The 19,053-nt window shown below is 40.4% G+C and overlaps 1 protein-coding gene across 18 annotated transcripts in view; it reads right to left on the reverse strand.

The window, feature by feature from the left end:
* Positions 1-19,053, reverse strand: part of ATP2B2 (ATPase plasma membrane Ca2+ transporting 2) — a 748,369-nt gene that overhangs the window by 390,744 nt on the left and 338,572 nt on the right. The gene's annotated exons all lie outside the window — the stretch shown is intronic.

Consider the following 19,053-nt stretch of genomic DNA (forward strand, 5'->3'; position numbering starts at 1 on the left):
GGAGAGTAAACAGTTTCTATGCTTCCTAATTCTGTGCGTCCACTGGATCAGTGTTTAATAACTTGCCTGTTGAGTTTAGCACTGATATTTCTTCCCAGCTCGTTATAGCTAATATCAATAAATAGACATTTGACCACATTCTAACATACCTTTCACAGCAATAATTGTATACCATGAACAAAGTATTTTGGTATGATTAATCCATGCATGAAATTAGCCATACCTTCTGACCAGAGATTTTGTATATGACTTTTATTGGCTATACTTTCCTTCACAACTTCCATTCTTTGGCTCTGTTTTTCCTTACATTAGGGCTCATTAGCTTTATAGGACATAAAGATCAAACTGAAAAGTACAGCTACCTAAGAAGCCCAGAGTGGGTTCAGTAATAGTGTAATCGGATAATATTGTTTTAACATTAAAATATTAAGCTTTCAAAAATAATTTGCCACAGATAAACATTTTTCAACATCACTTTAAAACAGCAAACTTTTTAACAGGAAAAAGGGCACCAAACCCCCAAAACACCAAATTCAGGATATTTAAACAGGGAGATTATAAAGACACACAAGAAAAAGAAATATATAAAATTATACACACTATTTCCATTAGTAGTAATATTGCCAATACTTTGGGTTTGCTGCATAAACATGCACTCAAGTTACAAAAGTCATCCCAAGTGGATTTACTTTCTAGAAGACAAGGCAAGTGTCCATCCAGTGGTGATGGATTTTGTTTAAGCTACATTTTATTGAAACGTTATGCAAGAACATTTTTAAAGCCATATTCATTGTTCTGCTTTTCATTCACATGTATATTTAAATCCAGACTTCCTAAACTAACACATATAAGCTTTTGAGTGATGACAAAATTTAGCATACACTTTAAACCATTTTTAAAGGAAGCATGTGAAAGTGATATTGCTTATTTCATCTCTTACTGGTCTCAAGCAAATCAAATAAAATCATTTAAAAACCAGGAGTGTATTTTGAAATGTACTTAGATGCTCCACCCCAATGGATAATTCACAAGCTTAAAGTTAAGCACATGCTTTGATCAACTGGAATTAAGTGCTTGGTACCTTGGCGAATTGAGCCCCTTAAGAGCCTTTCTTAGGACAGATCTGGCTCCCTTTGACTTGCATGGTGCAATATCAGCCTCTTAGTGCTCATCAGATAGTCATTTTTCCGAAAAAGACAACAACTCATTTTCTCTTTGCAAGGAGCTGTACATGATTATACAATATTGCTGTGGAACTTAGAAAGACTCAAAGTAACCCATAAATATATTACGTAGTTATTCAAAGTCCAAATGTCACTGTGACCTTCAAAAGTACATAGTACACTAAGCACAGAGTCAGCCAAAACGCAACTGTGTCCTGTACATGTGAACAATACGTACTTGGGAGAAAAATATCAAAAGCTACTCTAGGAAAGAGGTAAGCAAAAGCCAAATTTCACTTGAAAGCAAATCCAGCTCAATATCATGTTTACGCAAAGCTAATATATTGTTTACTCCATTGTTTTAAGAGGGGTTTTTTTAAGTCTCTGAAGAAAGTATTTAAGCACATGCTTACGTACAACCATACAATTAAAGTGCTATACTGAATCAAGATGCTTTCTTGAATCGGGGGTCTAAAAAGTTAGTATTTAAAATTAAAAGGGAGCAGTAATAGCAATGATGATTCTTGACCTTTCTGGTACTTGGTATCCTGGAGGATCCCAAAAATACTTTTTTTTTTTCAGATGAGTCTCCTTTAAAGAAAACTATTTGAAATATTTAACAAATTTGAAGCTTTAAACCCCCCTTCCCCCCAAAAAAAATTACTCCTAGGGTTAAGAAAGTATTTGGCTTTCTGCCACATACTTTGTGAATCTATTTCTTTGAAGAGCCAGCACATTATTTGGCATTGTTCTGATATTTGTGTGTCGCTCAGCACTATTGGATCATTACTGTCCTGTAAGATTTTAACCATCATCTTCCTTGGATAGCTGTATACAAGGTTTCTTGGAATAGTTTAATTTCCTGGCCCAGATAATTTGATTCCAGATAGAATACTGTTGAGCATCTAACAGTTTAGGTTAAAATCAGAATTAATCATCTCTCTCACTCTACTAGACAAAATAATTGTCTAGTAGAAGTCCATTATAAGGTCATAGGAGACCATGATTTCAGGTGAGGAATAAGCATCAGGAGCAGAGGATAACAGACAATTATCCTTGACCTATAATGAGGGAAGGCCTCTTACCCCCAAATAAAGCAGGTTCTCAAACAAAAGATTCCTTTAATCTTGAACTTTCTCTGTGTGACATCTCAGTAGCATTTTGAAAACGACAATGAGGGAATAAAATAGAAACAATCAAAGAATGGCTGAAGCAGAAAAAATTAAACCCCTGCTGCAAAAACAAATAAAAATCACATAGGTGGAGCCAGAGAAATAATGAACTGAGGGGCAAGGGGAGATGAAATGGGACTTTAACTGTGTTCTAATAAATGTAGTATTTGAAAAGGCAGTTTAATAATTTAATTTCATCTTTAAGAAAAGCACCTCATTTAAAACATTTTATAGAAATTAGGTTGTTTTAAGTGTGCACCAGGAGTCTTCAATACTTCAAAGATTTTGCTGAAACCTACTTAATTGTGCATGAATGCATCTGTTACAGAGTTTCAGAAGTGACCTTTACACAAGATCTTTAATTTCACATCACCTGGGACATTTTTACTTAGAGATTGTCTTCACTATGGAGACAAGTTGACCTAAGTTACGCTACTCGAGCTGCATGAATAACGTAGCTGGTGTCGACGTATCTTAGGTCAACTTACCCTGGTGTCTTCACGGTGCTGAGTCAATGGGAGATGCTCTCTGGTCAACTTCTCTCACTCTTCTCAGAGAGCTGGAGTACCGGTGTAGACAGGAGAGCGCTCTGCCATCCATTTAGTGGGTCTTCACAAGATGCGCTAAATTGGGGGTGGGCAAACTTTTTGGCCCGAGGACCACATCGGGGTGCAAAACTGTATGGAGGGCCGGGTAGGGAAGGCTGTGCCCCAGAAACAGCCCGGCCCCCGCCTCCTATCCGACCCCTCCCACTTCCTGCCCCCTGACTGTCCCCCTCAGAATCCCCCACCCGTCCAACCCCCCTGCTTCTTGTCCCCTGACCACCCCCTCCCAGGACCCCCGCCCCCCCGGGACCCCATCCCCTATCCAACCCCCGCAGCTTCCTGTCCCGACTGCCCCGACCCCTATCCACACCCCCACCCCCTGACAGCCCCCCCGGGACTCCCTTGCCTATCCAACCCCCCAGCTCCCTGTCCCCTGCCACCCCCCGAACCTCTGCCCTATCCAACCGCCCCCTGCTCCCTGTCCCCTGACTGCTCCCCGGGACCTTCTGCCCCATATCCAACCTCCCAGCCCTGGTCCCCTTACCATGCCGTTCAGAGCAGCATGTCTGGAGCCGTGCCGCCTGGCTGGTGCCGGATGTGCTGCCCTGCATGAGCACGCAGCCCCGCCGCCCAGAGTGCTGCCCGCACGGCAGCGTGGCGGGTGGAAGGGGAAACTGCGGGGGAAGGACTGGGGGCTAGCCTCTCTGACCTAGAGTTCAGCTCAGGGGCCGGGCAGGACGGTCCTGTGGGCCGGATGTGACCTGTGGGCCGTAGTTTGCCAACCTCTGCGCTAAATCAATCCCTGCTGCATAGATTGCAGCAGCAATCTCCCCGTAGTGGAGACAAGCCCTTATACCCATTTCCCAGTAACCTGAGCATTGATATTGCACAGAGAGAGAGAGAGAGAGCATGCGCATGCACTATGAAAAGTAAGAGTTACTAGGATGCCACCAAACGATACTGGCCTTAGGATTGTTACCTCCAAGCTCTGCACCTAGTAAAAAGAGATCCCATTGTACCCCACTCCCCTGTTGAACTGTGGGTTGCAAAATCTGCACAAATACATTAAGAGGAAATCCAACCTTAGATGCGTACCCCCAGAGTTCTTTTGTGCTCTTGCAGCAGTATTTAAAACGTCACGCTGCAGCACAGGGTTTAGATATCTAGATTGCTACTTGTCAGTAATATTTCATTAAGGTGTCAGCTTACAGCCCATCAGAAGTAACTGATAACAGCAAGACAACTATTATGTTCTGTGTCTACATTTTAACTGTCTGCATGGGTCATTTTACTAAACACAGTTGACCTTATTATTTGAATGTGAACCCTATAATGGCTTTGTTAAATATGCATGGGAGGAATTTTTTAAAAATGACATTAACCCATCATCTCAGTGCCATATTCTAATACCTTAAACTCATGCTGAATGAACAATTCCAGTGAAGTAAGTTACTAAATATGTCACAGTTCAGGGCAAGGGCACCTATTCTTAGGCTTCCAGATCTCCAGCTATCACCTCTCTTGGCTGGACACTTGCATCTTTCTCCCTGCTTATTGGGGGGTTTTCCAGGCTGCACAGCTGCCTGCCTACATTGAATTTCCCAGCAAAGTAGATGGCCTAAACAGACTAGTGCCTCTGCTTTGCTTTCTCTTTGAGGGTTAAGAGCAGTATAATTGCTCAGGGTTTTAAGTTACTACACAGTTCTTCCTAAGCAAGTACATTTAATCTTAAAGTAAAAGCATTACTGAGAAAACATTTAAAAAAACAACAGACTCTACACACATGCTAATAAACTTACCAGCTATCATTCCAACTCTAACAAGAGCTCTGGCTCCGTGGTCACAAGTTCCTAACAACTGTTACCTCAGAACCAGCACCCCCATGAATCTGAGAGTTCCTTCTTTATCCGTTTGGGTGTTGGATCTGTCCTCATGTAACAGGTGATCATCAAAGACAAGGCCCCCGCTCCTCATTCCAAAGCTTCAAAGGCTGAGTTCTTGCATATCGGGAAGAGTTCACATTTGCACACACTTTCTCCATGAGAATTCCTGGGAAACTTTCAAAAATTCACAGTCTCAAATCAGCCTTTGAAGCTCATAATACTTCCCAAGGTTTACATTAGTCAGGTTTCCTCCCTAGCGATGTTACATACAATTCCACAACTCATTTGCATTTTTAATACAATGAACTCCTTAGCAGAGCTGTCCTGTCCATAGGGCAGATCGGGGCAATCTCTCTGGAGCCCATGCCACTGCACTTCAGGAGGATGTGAGGGGCAGGGCAACCCAGGGAGCTAACAGGGCACATGGCACCTGCAGCAGGGGTCAGGCCCGTGCCCTGCACTCACCGGCTTGGGTATTTATTTCTTTTTCTTGCCTGCTGCTTTTTCTTGCGGGCTCAGGTTCAGGCTCAGTCTCTGTGGCAGCATCTGCAGCAAGCAACCCAGTGCCAGCCCACTCCGCTGGCTCCCAGCGTCACCTGCCACCACAGGATCCTAGCTCCCCCCAACCACTAATGACAGGGCAGGCTGACCCTGACCCTGCCCTTCCACCCTGGACAGACCCTTCTCTTTTCTGGTGGGACCCTCCACTAGCACATGGGGGCCCCCTCACACAGGTGAGTGCCAACCAGAAGTCTCCATCATCCCTCGTCCATCACTGGTTTCCCCCCAGTGCCCCACACCTCCCCCTTCCACTGCCCTTTCTCCCCTCTCCCAGCACTGGGTGGGATCCTCCAATGCCACCTCCAGGCCAGGGCCAGCTCTTATCAATCCCCAGGGTCCTCCTTGCCTTTCAGCTCTCCCAGCCTTAGGGTCCCACAACTCTGCTCTCTCCACCACCCACCAGGACCATCCTCCATCCACCTGCTTTTCCACCTCCCCTCCCGCTCCCAGCCCTCAGAGAAAACCGATCTTAGAGCCCCTCCTCCATGCTGGAGGGTCCTGGGCTCCCCCAGCATCAGGCACATATAGGCCCTCCAAGAGCCACACAAGTTCCCGAGAAATGAGGTCTCAGTGTTGCAAATGTGTAATTACACTTAAAAACAAACCCACTAAGGGTAGCAAGACCATATGCACCTGGGAAGTGAGTTTGCTGCAAGGAAGCCCAGGAAGGTGGATTTCAGAATGTAAGCAGTGCGACTCTGATCGTGATCGGTTAGATTTTTTTTTTAGTTATATGTACTTCATTATAATTATAAAAAAGAACTACAATATAACAACAACATTATAATTATATAGCTGAGCGCTATCAATATTTAACCTGCGACCAGCAGCTGCCCCTGAAGTTCACTGTAACCAGATTTTACCTGTATAAAAAATGTTAAGAGGGGGGCCTATAAAGGCTGATTTGCCCCAGGCCCCACACCCCTTAGGGACACCCCTGCTCCTTAGATACTGAAACTTTATTCAATAAGGTTTAACGTAATTCAGTAAAGTTGATTGCTACATCTGTCACACTATTCATTTGTAAGAATACCACAATGTAGTCATTATTATGAAAATTTGCTACACTCTGCAAATATGTACAAATACATGAGGCAGTACTCTCCAGTCCCCTTTTTTTGCCACGTAAGCATGAGTGGGTACATGGTGGACGTAAACAGCTGGAGATGGTCAGTGGAGAACTCTGTTTGCATAAGGGAGCTCTCCACTGGCAGAAAGCTGATGAAGGCAGTTCCATCACCTCCTGTATAAGTCATGCCCTCCAACCCTTGTGTAGCGAGAAGGAAGTATGCCAGGGAGACATGGCAGAGCTGACCGGTACACACGGTATAAGGTACTACTGAACATGAGTAAGGGTATCACCATCTGGCCCTACATGTGTAGTATCCCTTCAATAGAATACAGGCTCATAACAGAGTGAGTACCACTACAACAGATTTCCTTGAAATCAAGTTTTGCCAGTAATATGAATAGATAATACATCAGAAAGATAATGGATCAAATTTTCTCCATAGCTGTGCCAATTGACACCACTAAAGATTTTGATCCAATATATTTTCCTGTAAAATTGGTTTTAAAATTAACACCACACAGAAACTAAGCAATATTTGTTCTCACAGGGCTAGATTCTATGGGGACGTAAAACAACCTTGCTACAGTGATTTCAACAGATATGCAATTTTATACCATGTGATGATTTGGGAAATCTGTCTGTACAGATTGATGGTATGAAGTTATTATGAAAAGTGAATCATAGACTGTATCAGTGTACATGGAATCCACTATTTGCTTCTAATAGCTGCATCATAACCACCACCACCACCACCCAATACCAATTCAATGGTTTGGAATAGAACTCATGAGCTGCAGAAGGAAGATTCTGGGTATTCCTAGGAGCCCTTGAGAGAGTAAAGGTTCACTCCTTTGGTGAGAATTTAGAAAATGTACAAGAGCTGCTGGGGAAGTTCAAGAAAATGGCATTATTTTCCAGGCCTGGGCAAACTGATCGAGAGAGTCCCCACTCCCAAGAGAGGTTCCAAACACCAGGTCTGCACCTGAAGCACCTAAGTGCCCCAAGATCCAAAGCACCTGAACTCTGCCAGACCCACCAAGGAAAGAGTACAAGGGATCCAGCATTTGGATCCCTTCAGAGGAGTCTAATGAGAGTCTAACAGGTGGAGCTTGACTAGATCATCTGTGACATACCAGACAAGTATCTGGCCCATAAAGTCAGAACAAATGATCCATCAATATCTTCGTTAAACTTTAATAAATGATATACTTGTAAACATTTTCAAACATGAACATTAAGAAGAAAAAAACTAGGTGGGAAACGTATCTTTTTTGAGGTCTCTAACCTGAATTTATTTTTATTATTATTATTAAAAGTATCTGATGTTTATACATGAACTAGTTAGTATTAAAACAAACATCCTCTCAAGCAACTTCATTGGTCTAAATTCACACAAATATATCTACACATAAGAAAGATTCCCCCATGATAACAGAATAGATTATCTGTTAGTGGGGGGCGGGGGGAGAGACAAATGAATTTTGTTCCAAAATTAAAAGCATTTCTACATTAAAATCTAAAGCTCTGTAAGTTTGGGTTTCTTTTAATAAGAGCCATGCAGCCTTATTTAAGTCATTTTTCTTTTCCTTTATTGAGGTAGACAGAATAATGGAAACAGAGTTTGCAAAATCCCTTTCAATCTTTGCAAAATTAATACTTAATTATATGCTGTTTTGTTAGATCTCCTTTAAAATGAGAATCCAGGAATTCAATAACCCAGTCATGTAATTTTGGCTCCAGGCTGTTCTCACAGGTGTTACTATGAGAATTCACTCCCCATCATGCTTTTTCTCTAAAATTTTAATGACAAATATAATCTAGAGACGAATGACCTAAAAAAAAAAAAAAGAGAGAATTGTCCCAAACCTTTAACCAAAACATGAAAATAGTTTGAAAATCTTTTTTTTTTTAAAAAACAAATGCTCGACTGTTTTAAGATGGGACAGAAAGAACGGTCAATCCCAGATTATAAACGTGACTCAAAGGGTTACAAATTCACGTAAACAATTTAAGTGCAAAAACCCTTACAAACAAATCCCAGCCATTATAAAACCCTAAAATTACATGTTAACGGTAAGTTTAACAAGAAACCAAAACAGAAGGGCTCATCCAGTGTAAATGCGTAAGAATGCTGGGACCTTCAGGAAAGTAATTCAGAAACCTTCCAACCCCATTCCAACAGAGGTTGGAGGCTCATCAAGCATTCTCTCAGCCCCATCACTTCCAGCCTTATAAGACTTCTTAGAGGCAGACAGGAAGTAAGACTTTTGGTTTCCCTTGTGAGATTTAAGAGGCTAATGGGAGGAACCCAACCACAATACTCTGACACCCTTAAAACGTTCTTTACAACCAACTGTAGCCTTTAGGATGCTTGCTAATCAGCTAGTCATTGGTCCTGTGCATCTAGGTCTCAGCTAAATGAATCTAGTCAGGTATATTTTATCTGTTGTCATCTTCACATTTTTTGCCACAAAGCACAATGCCTGACCCAATACAAGAAAAAATCCTGATGGTTTCTATCTGAGGAAGTAGCAAATGTCAGTCTCTAATAAATAAAACAAGCAGCAAAGGAATTTTTTAAAGCAATACTTTTCAGAGGAGGTTTTTTCGAGTGGTTACAAAAACATTTCAGCATTTGGAACTAGTGGCTGAGTATGTATTGTAGCCAATTTGAGAGATGCAGCTGTTCTAATAAAAATATTTGCAGCATTTAATTGGCTATGAAGTCCAATCCTTGTTTGCCTTACAGTAATGTCAGAACAGCTGCTGATTTGAGTATATTACTTAAGATTTTATCAAGAAGTTGCCAATTCAGCTATAACTAAGCTTGGTAATGACCCAACTAAGGTCCTTACCATCTTCTGGCTCTTCAGTTACCTCTTTGAAATAAGCTGGCATAATTCCCATAGATGTACTCACATAACAAACTATCATCGAAATAAGAACCCTTTTTGATGTCTCAGCAGAGAGGCCAAATAATGGATTAGCCTCCCACACCAATTATTCCAGTTCAGGTATGAGGCACAGTGGAAGGATAACAAGGCTGGCAGAAGCCTGCATTGTCACTGCTCATTTCATGGTTAAATGTCAGCTTTGGGGCCGTCAATCCAATAGGTGGATGCAACAGACAGGAAAGCACAAAAAACAACAAGACAATATCACCTTCTAAGCTATCTATTTGTCAAATAATAATAGTGACCTTATTTTTCAGTCTGTCAAGGGATACGTTTTTAAAGCACTGGCTTACTTTTAACAGTACAAAATAAGGAAAGAAATAACTTTTAGGGGTTTTTTTTGTTTGTTTCTTTTTGTTTTTTAAAGAAATATACTCATGGAGAAGAAAGAAATGCACACTATTTACCCTACAGAAATAAAAGCCTAATTCAAACGATGCAGTCTCTCGGGTATAAAATATATTGAGGCAGGGTTTGTTTTATATATTACACGTATTTATGAATGGTTTTTTAAAAAGCAAAAAATATCCTCCAGTCATCCAAATATAAATTTAAGTATGTCAGTAATCTTCAAGTGTCAAAACCCCAGACCACAAGAACTGACTGTGTGTGTTGTCAAGAGTCACAGTTTCAAGGATTTAATTCTTCCAAAACAAAAATATGATTCAACCACTATGACATGAAGTGGTGGTGGGGTCTCTTCTGCCATCAGTACATGCACCTGACTCCCACTAGTGCAGTTGTTCTCAACCTTTCCAGACTACTCTATCCCTTTCAAGAGTCTGATTTGTCTTACGTACCACCAAGTTTCACCTCATTTAAAAACTACTTGCTTACAAAATCAAGACATGAAAATACAGAAATGTCACAGCACACTAGCACTTCAGTAAGCATAATAGTGCTTACTTTACCATTTTTACCAACTAACTATAAAATAAATCAATTGGAATATAAATATTGTACTTACATTTGAGTGTACAGTATGTAGAGGAGTATAAACAAGTCATTGTCTGTATGAGATTTTAGTTTGCACTGACTTCGCTAGTGCTTCATGTAGCCTGTTGTAAAACTAGGCAAATATCTAGATGAGCTGATGTACTCCTGAAAGACCTCTGAGTACCCACAGGGGTACATGCACCACTGCACTGCACTAATGGGACTGAGTGTTAGAGAAACAGTCTTCAATCAATACACACCTTAACTGCTCACCACTGGCCTAATCCTGCAAAGAGCAAAGAACCCTCAACCAGGTTTGCATCAATGGAAATTGAGGCCTCTCACCATTCTGAAGGAATAGGACGTTTCTGCAGGATGGGATCACATTGCTCCTAACATTATTTAAATGAATATCAGTCATAAAATGTAGTTCCTCTACTACCTACAAGGCCAGTACAATATTTTTTCACTGTTTGGATTTAAATAGGTCTGTACAGAAACTTGCACCCTCAAGTATAATGGTATAATAAATGTACTGTGATTGTGAAAATCCCTGCACCTGGATTTACTAATGGGTGTCAACCAATCAGAGTCCAGGCATGTGCATATTACATGATTATATTTCAGTGAATGTGCTCTGAGTTAGTTTCCGTTTCATTACAATGGAATTTAGAACTGCATTATCTCTTTCTACAGTTTCCTATTGAGTTTTGAATCAAATTTTAATTCAGCCATTTTATGTTAACTGTCCTAAAAACTCCATGAGTATTATTCTGCTCCTGGTTTTCCATTCCTACTTAAAATTTTCTTCTGTATTTGCCTCATTGTTGTGTTATCCTTTCTTAATAAAATTTATGAACAGAAAAAGAATATGGGACTAAATGTCAAAAAATAAAATTAAAAATTTTCAAAAATTCAATCCCAATACAAAAAATGTAAGACCAGGGTACTCATACACCATTGATACAACAACCTGGAAAATAAAAGGTTATGTTTCTCCAAAGTGCATATGCTCATTTTTATAATGAATATTGCATTTCTGGCACATGCGTGGCAATGATTTGTAGAATTACTTATACTTGAAGAGCCTATAAAGTGGAAGTGATAAACTTAGCCTACACTGTATATAATGGATAGTTAACACCATAAAATAGTATCTATAGTATTGTTACCAAAAACAATTTAGCATAGCATTTACAGTATATCTGTAGTTTAGTTATAAGCACTGAATGAAAATAATGATTTACAAGGAAAGATTTGACAAACACTGAAGCATTGTCTGAACATTTCTTATCCCTAATCTTATACACAGCATGGGGAACAATGAGAGCAGACCTCTGTGTTGGCCACGAGAGTCTATTCCTCATGAGAGTATCACCTTGGAACTAGAAATTCAACACTAGATGAGAGGCAGGAGAACTCTTAGCTTATGCTCAAATAAATTTGTTAGTCTCTACGGTGCCACAAGTACCCCTTTTCTTTTTGCGGATACAGACTAACACGGCTGCTACTCTGAAACCTGTCTTACCGGCCTGCATCAATTGACCAAAGGGATACTGACATGGCTTTTCCTGTAATAGCTGCCTGAAAGAACTCCTTTCACAGTTCTAAAAGATGTTGCTCTGTATTTTTCTCCATAGACTGTAATAACATCTCAGTAGTGAAAAGAGCATATTCTGTCTTTAATTCTACTTCTTGAAATGAAAGTCAGCTACTATTTTGCAAGCATATTGAGGTATATGTGCAAACTGATTATTTAAATACAGGTAGGTTTTTTTCCCCTAATGTTAAAGTTGTGACACCAAACAAGTCACTGGAAAGTCTGAGATGTTAGTGATAGGATACAGAATTTTCCCCTACTTAGGTCCCTATCTTGCAATTACCTCTGCCTCATGCTAAATTGGGACCTAAATTAACTCAACGGGTCTCAATGGAGGACTGTGGAGATCAGGCCCCACCAGTCTCAATCATGTGTAGTACACTAGACTGCATTCTTGTTACATGTCAAATTCACTGTGCAGGACTGGACTGGTGTCCACTGTACTTAAAAAAAACTGCTGTCACAATTGGCACTTCTGTTGAAGTTTCACCAGAGACACAATAGACAAGGAGGCTGAAGTGTTACTTCACCATTAAAAACCATCTTCGGGTCATTAAAATTGCACTTTTTAGGAAGTAAAATGCTTTTAGAAAGAAATCAAAACTAGCATGAACTATCAAATGCAAGGTTATTTTTAAAAAAATCAAGGTCAGCTCTTCTTCCACTTATACCTCTCTTACAACATGTATGCTGCAGTGCAAACTTTTGGCAACTATCTCAAATATTTCATCACAATCACAATTATTATTATTAAACATTGTGCAACTGGTTTTTGTGGCCCACCATGTTATATTCATTGAAAACTGTTGGTTTATAGCTGCATTATGGATGATATTATGCTCACTGGAAATTAAATAGCATTCTGAATTAAAAATATTGCTTTTATTGTAGACTATTTACAGGAAAAACAGCTAAGGCACTTGCTGACATCATGGACCATTGGCAATCTTTTCAAGGCTGCTCTAAAATCATGCACAGTTGAAATGCCTGAAGTTCCTTTACTCCAACTTTTTAAACTGACTTGCTTAATAATAGCATGATGCTAGCAAACCAGGTGCCGACTCTTTCCAAGGCTTTAGGCTTCAGCCAAGCCCTGAAAAATTCATTGCTAGAAACCAGTCTAGCTCACTTGTGTGTTAGTATGATTAAGATGGGTATTGAACTTATAACAATGTGTTTAGACTTTATGAAATGCTTGTAAATTGCTGCATGCATTAATCTCACTGAAATAACTTTATCATACTTCATACAATAATATTTAAGTTTCTGCTTTATAGCAGTAAAAAACTGTTAGCCCTGAAACTGTCATCCTGTGAAAAGGGATTGTCTCCTGCTCAGTAGGTTGGCTATCAAAACTAAATGGGCAATTGCTGGACATCATAATACAATGACTTCATTAATTGCCCCTTCATACTCATGAAAAGGCTACATGCAAAAGGGCTCATCCCTTCAGCTTGAATTCTGGAAGAAGGAAATGAAGATATAATTTTTTTTCTTAATTTCCTCTCTTTTTGAGTTTGGATTCAAAGGGCAGGAGCTGCAAAACAGAAGCAGAGATCCTCAGGGTCAGCCTGGGTTAGTCCTACAAGACATTAAAGTACTGACAGGTTACTACAACTCTATCACTTTTTAAAACCATAGCCTGTAATTCATTTGTGTATGTGTGTATATATCCACATATATATAGTTGCCTGCTTTAACCTGCCAATAAGTCTCTCCTTTCTTTCTCCTAAATAATAAATTCTTCATTAGTTTACTATAGGACTGGCTACAAGCCTTGTTCTTGGTGTAAGATCAGCGGTAGAGATTGACCTGTGGTAAGACACTGGTCTCTTAGGAATCAAGCTGAATCTTTTGTGATCTTTGGTGTATGGCAATCAACTATTACTATGTCCAGCTTGCCCCAGCAGGCTGTCCATGACTCCATGGTAAGATTGTTCTAGTGCTTCAGGAGTTCACATTTGTTACTGGGTTGGTAAAAACTAATTACAGAACATACAACCAGATTGGGGCGTCTGCCCTGCTTTTGATAGTCTGCACTGAGGTTGGAATTCATGGCTGTGAACCACTCCAGACGGCATGACAAACAGTCTCTACAAACTATGAGGTAAATTCTGAGTTTGAAGTCCAGGAAGGGGCACTGTGTTCTTCCATTGCTGCTGCAGAAATGTGGAAGGGAGGCAGACACAAATCACTCTTCCAGTCTCCTCGTTGCTCCAGGGAGGGAGTAAATTAACCAGGTATATACCTGTCACTGTGTACTCTCCCCAGCACACCAGTGTAACTACACTGCCGAATAAAGACATCCTTTATTCTCTCTTGCACTGATGGCCCTCTGGTTTACAGCTTCTGGAATGGACTAGTGTGAACTTTTCTCTCTCCTACTGCTTATCTGGAAACGTTATTCTGTGCTGTAGTGTAATGCTACTAATGTATGGAAAACTATGAAACAATGAAGGAGTCTGTACAGGCCAGAGCTCAGCAGTGCTTGAATTAGGTTTTCAGTCTGCATGTCTGTATTCACTGGCATGAAGAAAGGCTTTTTTGGACAGAAAGGCGCATTGCTGTGATTGATGGGATGGGTGTCATTGCCTTTGTTCTTTTTTCAAGATTCCTTTGGATTTGTTAATAATGATAAGACAGCCAATACAGAAGATCATTTCATTTGTATAAGACAAGACCAGTTCAAGGGCTACATGAAATGCATTTCTTAAAAGAAACCCTTTCATAGTCATGCATCTTAGACTAGAGTGTCACTAGTACTTGTCAGTGAAGGAGGCACTGTCAATAGGAGTATGCTGTTCACTGAGAGAACAATGGAAAGGTGGCAGAGGCATTTGTGTATGTTTTGAAAAATAAAACTTTGCTGGCATTAGGCGAAAAAAATCATACAGATTTATAGTAATTCTTAACAGAAAGTTTATGATGCAGAAAATTTGGTGTTAAGTGTTTGACATTTTCTTGGCATTATATCTATCCTCAGAAAAGAAATATGAATGCTGAATTGAATGTGAATATTCAAACTTCATCTTTTGGCTTTTCTATTCTGGACTGTAACAGATCTCCAGGCACTGACTTCCTCATAGGAATCCAAGTCTTTCTGAATTTGCCTATCTCTAGGTAGAGCCCTACCAAATTCATGGCCATGAAAAAGTGAAATCTGGTCTTTTTCTGTGCTTTTACCCAATATTATACAGATTTCATGGGGGAGGCCAGCATTTCTCAAATTGGGGGTCCTGACCCAAAAGAGAGTTGCGGGGGGGGTCACAAGGTTATTTTAGGGGGGGTCATGGTATTGCCACCCTTACTTCTGTGTTGTCATCAGAGCTGGGTGGCTGGACAGGGGCAGCTGTTGGCCGGGCACCCAGCTCTGAAGGCGGAGCCCCACAGTAGCAGTGCAGAAGTAAAGGTGGCAATACCATACCCTGCCACCCTTATTTCTGCACTGCTGCCTTCACAGCTGGGCAGCCGGAGAGTGGCAGCTGCTGACTGAGGGCCCAGCTCGGCAGGCAGCAGCACAGAAGTAAGCATATAAACACCATACCAGGCCACCCTTACTTCTGCACTGCTGCTGGCGGCAGCTCTGCCTACAGAGCTGGGCTCTTGGCCAGCAGTCGCCATTCTCCAGCTGCCCAGCTCTGAAGGCCGTGCCACCACCAGCAGCAGCGCAGAAGTAAGGGTAGCAGTACCGCAACTCCCCCTACAATAACCTTGCGACCCCCTCCCACAACTCTTTTTTTGGGTCAGGATCCCTACAATTACAACATCATGAAATTTCAGATTTAAATAGCTGAAATCATGAAACTTATTATTTTTAAAATCCTATGACCATGAAATTTACCAAAATGGACCGTGAATTTGGTAGGGTCCTAGGCATGAGACTACCCCAGAGCCATCAAATGGATTAAAAAAAAATCTTTCACGGAGTAGTAAAGGGGGAAACAATGTGAAAGATTAACAAGGCTTTTTCTTTTTTCTGTCTTTCATAAGATTCCATGCTCCGCTTATTTTAAGAAAGAAAAAGTTGTGAATTATGTACAAGGAATCATGTTACGCTTACTTGATCCGCTCGGTTTGCTATACTTGCATAAAATGTCTCCTTGCTGGACTGCTCTGAGCGCTGCGGTGACACAACCCTTTATGAACACCTTTAAATGTGCCAGGTGAGCAGTGAGCTCTGTGGCAATCACTGGAGGGATTTTAAGCAGCTGGTGGCTTTCCCATCCAAAAAGAAGCCACCCCACCCACATACACACAGCAAAAAAAGCAAACTTCACTGGGGCTGTGGGAGAAAAAGATGCAGACAGAGAAACATGTTATACTTGTTTTTCAAGAGAAAGATCAACAGTTTTCACCCTATCTACAGACATTTATATTGCAGCCTATTGGTACAGCGCAAGGATCAAATGGCCTGGTTGCCTGCCTTTGGTCTTCGATGAGGAAAACATATCTTGCTTAGGATACCCTTCTGCCCCATCTCCCTGCTCAGTTATCCTAGCAGTATTTCTGCACAAGGGCCTCATTTATGGGGAATAATGGGGATGTCTAACCAGTTGCTAGGTAACAATCTTTGCATTCTTCCTAGCTGTTAGCGGCCTCCGCCGCTGGTCCAGGATAATCGGTTCAGGTCAGTTATGGTGATCTGGCTAGTTGCTGAGAGTGTATGTCACCTGGGGACACATCTCTAGAGGATTTCAGGGAGTCTGCCTACCTGACTTTCTGTTGGACCAGTGGCTGACCTCATGGGGGGGGGGGAGGGGAGGAGAGCCCAGGAATGAGCCAATTAAGCTCCTTATAATATTGTTGTCAATCTCAAAGAGAAACTGCCAAGTTTAGTTACTCTTTCATGCTGAAAACATACTTTCCAAACTGAAAAGCATATTTACCCCAATCTTATTTAAGCAGAAATGACTAGTTCAGTGTTTTTAGTTCCCATTGTAATAATCTACTAAATTATTGCACATGTAACCTGAGCCTTATTCTTGACTTTAGCACTCCATGGAAATTATCAGTTTTTTACCAGACTTGTGACTCACTAGTTCACTATTTCTTTACTTTCTGCTTCAGAATAAGTTACCAGAAAAACTTAGCTGTAATCAGTTTACAACAGACTGCTTAACCAGTTAAATTATATTAAACTCCTCTATTATAAGCAAACAGCTTAGAAGACTCCACACAAGATTTATGCACTGAGTACATAAAAACTTGAAACCCACATTCCAAAATTCATCATACCCCCTTTGAGTTTGATTTACATTTTCAATAAAACTTCAGTTCATTCCCCTCTCAGAGTTAAACTGTGCATATCCATATGCATATTCAAACAAATATGTGAAGATATATATACACTCTGTTTTTCAAGTACAAATGCACAATCTTTCTAGGAAAAAATATAAAATACAGTAAACAACTTTTCATTCTATTTTTGTGACCTTAAAGTTTTAAGTCTCATCATTTCTCTTTAATAACTGCTTGGATGTGGTAACAACTTAATCAAGAAAAGGCATGCAGAATAATATATCTGGTACACTCATCCTCTTGGTAGGGTAGGCATTGAGTTACCATTTTATGAAGAAATGGAAAGCAGGCATCTATAAAAGTTACAATCATGGAACTCATGATTTCAAGAAATAGTTTCCAAAACAAAGACAAAGACCTATTGAAAGAACAAGCAAGTAACAGGTTTAATGCTTGTATTTTCCACTCAATATTTTTATTATTTACAATATCCTCCAATAAGTACAGTCGAGAAACTACTGTGATGCATAACAAAGAGTATCTAGTCCCTTTTTACAATAAGACGGTACAGGTTTTACCTGTGAATCATGTATCTGCACCTCAGATACACCAACCCAAGCTGCAGCTCTTGTTACCTGAATGACAGGCTGTAGCACAAAAGAACTGACCCACAATTTTTAGTGCCAAGAATCTTTTTTTCTCCCACAGTGTCACACCTCTGTCCCCGATGAGATTTCTATATAATTCAGAGACAAAGAAGATCCTAACAATAAAAAAATCATCAACTAACTTCGTAAAATGATCTCTGAAACTAGAATATGAAATTCAATCCCCAAATGAAACAAAATACATAGGGTAATTCCACAGATCTAATCAGGGAAGGACATTCGGGATTCATATAACTTCACACTGCGCTGCAGATGCAGTATAATGTTTATAGGTTAAAAATTCTACTATCTGCAACCTTCAGTCAAGAAATTTGGGTTACTTAGGGGGGAGGACTACAGTTCTGAAATGCAGCAACCACTTCATGTGTAGAGGTGAAAGTATCCTGCCTATAGCACCTAGTAAAAGAACACAAATCCTTGCAAAAGTCTCCTACCAAGGGGCTCGTTAAGAGGCCCATGTCTGCCAGAGATAGCCCCTTCAATAGAAAGATCAGTAATGCTGCCTCTAAACCATATCACTGGGCTTAGTAGAATTCTCAGAGAATTTAAACTTAACCCTATAGTCCTTACCCTGTGATATATTTTGAACAGATCATTTACAATCTAACGAGTTCCAAGTACACTCCTAGTCATAGAACGTGTGGGTGAATGGTTAGAGAACAGAACTGAGAGTCAGGTTGCTGAGTTCTGTTCCATTCTCTGCCACTGATTTGTGTGTGACCATGGTGAAATCACGTAACTGCTCCATGTGTCAGCTTTATGTATCTGTGGAGCATGTATAATAAAACTTACTTTCCATTGTAGTTCATTAATTAACTATTTGTGATGCACTTGGAGATTCTTAGACAAGAGGCTTTACAGAAGTGCAAAGTACTGTATCATTTCCATCACCATTATTAGAAACTTTGGGGCAAAAAGTACAAATAGTAATCTCTTGGGATTCCCCTCTTTGGCAAGGAGGGCAGCCAGATAGCTACCGGAGTGGGACAGGAGGGAAGCATCTTGTTAGTTAGGAGATAAAGCCTTTCAGTCAGACTCCAAGAGGGAACACTAAAACTAATAGGGAAACAATAGTGTGGCAACTGGGAGGAAATCAATAATTAACAGAAGGTCACCCATCTGATCTTGTTCTTATTAGACTACTGGAAATGCTAAGCACTGAAATCAACAGGCAGTCTTTTGTTTAGGCTTACTGAAGAAAATGTAGCACATCATCTACACAATCATGTGACTAAAAACCCTCAACTACACTAAGGAGAAT

This window comes from Caretta caretta, chromosome 7, assembly GCF_965140235.1.
Source record: "Caretta caretta isolate rCarCar2 chromosome 7, rCarCar1.hap1, whole genome shotgun sequence".
Lineage (NCBI taxonomy): Eukaryota > Metazoa > Chordata > Testudines > Cheloniidae > Caretta > Caretta caretta.